Source organism: Polypterus senegalus, chromosome 4 (assembly GCF_016835505.1).
Source record: "Polypterus senegalus isolate Bchr_013 chromosome 4, ASM1683550v1, whole genome shotgun sequence".
NCBI classification, from domain to species: Eukaryota; Metazoa; Chordata; class Cladistia; order Polypteriformes; family Polypteridae; genus Polypterus; species Polypterus senegalus.
In genome coordinates, this window is record NC_053157.1 from 226,290,398 (window position 1) to 226,294,408 (window position 4,011).

General features: G+C 38.1%; 1 long non-coding RNA gene across 1 annotated transcript; it reads right to left on the reverse strand.

Moving 5' to 3' along the window:
• Positions 1-364: 364 nt before the first annotated feature.
• On the reverse strand, positions 365-3,672 carry LOC120528085. The gene is made up of 3 exons (XR_005633463.1): positions 3,427-3,672; positions 2,568-2,702; positions 365-759 (listed from the first exon to the last, which is right to left on the reverse strand). It is a non-coding gene; the product is annotated as an uncharacterized LOC120528085 (long non-coding RNA).
• Between the last annotated feature and the right edge of the window lie 339 nt (positions 3,673-4,011).

Sequence of the window (4,011 nt, forward strand, 5' to 3'; positions counted from 1 at the left end):
CATCAACCCTTACTGAGAACAATCTGGGGAGTAGTGACAGAGTACAACATTATTCACAGCGTTTCATTGGCTGTTACATAACTGCCACTGGTACAGCATTGGCCAGGCGGGAGGTTAGGTGCATGATTTTTAATTGTGAGATCCAAAAATGCTAAAATGAAAGTTGTTTAAGATGGAACATCACAGAAAACCCAGCATTGACATTTCAATTTATATCTACAGTGTGAATTTGCAATCTGTGGCATATAAAAATGCATTACATTTGATTTTGTAACCTCCTTTATGTACAGTGTCCTCCATAATGTTGGGGACAAAGAAATTGTTTTCCTTGATTTACCCCTTCCATAGGAATAAAACATAATAAATGGGATCTACAGTATTTGGTATCCTTTTAATTTCTGCTAGATGACAATGAAATCAAAAAGAAACAAAATGAAGGCATAGTCTTTTGCTACCTGCTTATAAGATTTTTCCGCTGAGACAAAAAAGCTTGTGTCAAAACACAAAGGTAGAACAGAAAAAGATTTCTTGGAATCCACCCCATATATTGTACAACACAGTTCAGGAAATAATGGCACCAGAGCACTCTCTGGTTCTGTGTCCAAATAGGGACAAACTAAGGAGGGAAGGTGCTGGGTTCTTATAGAGGCAGGGGAGGAAAAGGTGGGTCCAGGATCAAAGATGTCAATGGGAAGTGTGGCTAGGGAAGTGGTACAGGAACGTCAGGTAGTATTTTATTCTGGTTTCTCTTCAGGTGATCTACAGAAGAGGGAGAAAAAAGGTTAGTGCACTTTGTCAAAGCCTGCTCTCGTATTCTGCCCTCAGTTAAGCCCTTGGCCTGGCACTTGTGTGACACCTGGTAGTCTCACAAGGGTCTCCTCTTGAGTTACAGCAGAGATCTCAGCAAAGTCACACAATGGGCTTTGATTTTCCAAGTAGTAGTTTTTTGCAATTTGAAACTATTTTGATAGTGTGCTCAGTAAAATATGGTGAAATGTATGGACAGTTGTTTGTGGTAATAAAACACTTTAAAATGATTACAAACCGTAGTGTTTGCTTCTGAATAATACTGTTAGTTTCTGTAATTTAATTTGCTGTGCTCTAATTATATCACACTCAGTCAGTGTAACTTAGTAATTAAGACTCTGGACTTCAGCCCCTGCTACTGACACTGTGTGGCACTGAGAAAGTTACTTCACCTGTCTGCCCTCCAACTGAAAAAACAACCAATGGCATTTCTGATAAGCCCCCCTGAGATAAAGACATCAGTCGAATAATAAGTAAAAAATATGAAGTTTTGAAAGAGACCTCACAATTTTGACTCCTTTTACCTCAGTTGTATCTCATGTCTCCTGTTTTTGTCTAAAGCTGTTTCTCCTGGAGAATGTTACATTTACATTTACCGTATATACTCGTATATAAGTCGGGCCTTGAAACCCAAAAAATCGATCATAAAATCAGACCCCAACTTATTTGAAAAATATTTAAAAACCTATTTAAAAATACGACCCTTAAAATTGCCTCCTCCAATCTCGCATCAGTTTCTCAGGTGCATCGAATTTTGTTGTAGCAGAGCAGTTACCAATTTCTTTCGTCACTTCAACTACTTTTAATTTAAAACCAGCTTCATTCTTTCTTCTGATCGAACGCTCCATCGTGGATAAGGGATGCTGTTACGATAAAGGTGTATGAGGGTTTGAGATACAAAAAACACAAATCAGTACGAATGTCGCTTCAGTATAGTTTAGGTATTACTGTGTGGTCACGTAGGCACAATAGAAAGGGAAAAAAAGGCGGTGCGCTCCGTGATTACTTGCTCAGATGGGCGTTAGCATATCATATCATTATAAAATACTGGAAATTATACGGTAGAATCTAGACCTGACTTATCTGCAGGAGAACTTAAATGCGAGTGTATACGGTATTTAATTGGCAGACACTTTTAACCCAAAGTGTCTCACAAAGAGGAAAACATAATTGAGTAACATTAGGCTGGGGTCTGTTTGTTCAGCAAGTGTAATAGGATGAGTAACAGAAGTTGATTACCACAAATGGAAAGATGCAATAACTAATAAATTTACAATCATTGATTAACTATTAATAAAGCGATCAGACTTAATCTAACAACAGATTAAACAACAATTTAAAATATCACAGAGGAAGGTGTTTTTTTTCCTCAATCAATCAGACTAATATTCACAGAAAAGATTGGTTTTCAATTGCTTTTTAAATGTGAGTCAGTAGTTCGGATGGAGGTGGGGCAGCCTGTTCCACCAACTAGGAACTACACGGAAAAAGAGTCTGTGTTGAGACTTCACACCATGCAGAGGTGGCATCACCAGACACTGTTCACTGGCAGACCTGTGTGGACAAGAAGGAGCAGAGAAACTCACCCGTGTCTTCATATACATAGGTGCTGACCCACTGACTACTCTGTTCACAAGCATCAGGGATTTGAACTTAATATGTGCTGCTACAGGGAGCCAATGTAGTGACCTGAAGAGAGGACTGACATGTGCCCATCTTGGCTGGTTAAATACAAGATGGGCTGCTGCATTCTGGACTACCTGCAGCGGCTTGATAGCACATGTGGGTTCTCCTGTCAGACGGCCAGATGTGATGAGACCAAAGCCTGAACCAGAAGTTGTGCTGCATATTCTGTCAGATAAGGTGTGATCTCGCGGATGTTGTGCAGCATGAACCTGCATGAGTGAGAAACAGTAGAAATGTGGTCAGAAAAAGATATTTGCTCATCAATCACCACATCAAGGCTGCAAACGGACTTGGCACGTGTTAGCAACTATGAGCAAAGCTGCACAGAGAAGGGAAGTTGAACAGACTGGCTGGCCGGGGTTAGAAGAATTTTATGAGAAACATCTGTGACAAAGTTGATTCTTAAATGAAACATAAATGAGAAGGTCTTTTAAGTCTCATGAGCCATCAAAGATCAACCTTTGAGCAGTAAAATTATCCTATGGGCACTGGTTCACAGTTTAATATTACAAGTCAAACAATTCAGACGTGATTAAAGTGCATATTGCAGATTTTCATTTAAGTATATTTGAGTCACACCATGTAGACGCGACAACCCTTTTTCTACATGGTACCCCCCACTGTTGGTACATCTGTTATACTTTTTGTTATTTTTTTGTGTATTTAATGAAAGTGCAATTTTAGCATAATAATAATGGACAGCAGGCCCATATGAATGTCTTGAAGTGTCAACTATACCAAATACGTGACCATCACTATTGCTCTTATGAATTCTGTAGTCTGCATGCGTTGCAAAATTAGTGGTCTGTCCCCCATTTGTCTTGCAGCTTACTATAGTCTGAAAGTTTATATGTCTGCTAGGACTCTTAATGTGATATTGCATCCAATATGTATGTCACCTGTTGTTTAATTATTAAGGTTGTTTAAAATTACCTGTTTTGGACACAAGCCTTATGCTTTCTTCAGGTTCTTAAGACTATCACAAAGGTGAGTGTTTGCTTTCCTAAGTGACAAGATATAACATCATGCATAGATCAGGTCATTTAAAGATAACTTTTCTGGTTTCGTTATTATTATTCACCCATTTTATAAATCAGACTAACTCAGCTGTGTTTCTAACAAGATCACTGTCAGCTACATTATTACAAAGAAAACAGGATTTTAAAATGCTTGTCTGAGCTAGAAGCTGGCCATTCTCTGTTTAAGGGCTTTTTATGACAGATTGTAGATCAGGTTAAAGAAGCCATCAGACTCACCATTGACCAGGTCTGTGGTTTGCAGCTGCAGGATGTGGTTGGTGTTTAAACCTCGAGCACAGAGGTACCGAAGTTTGCCCAGTGCAGTGTCAGTGTAATTTAACTTTTAAAACTAAGTTAGCACACCTAATTTATGGCTGACATGCTGGACTTTGTAATGAACGTGTCACTATATACAGTATATATATATATATATATATATATATATATATATATATATATATATATATATATATATATATATATATATATATATATATAT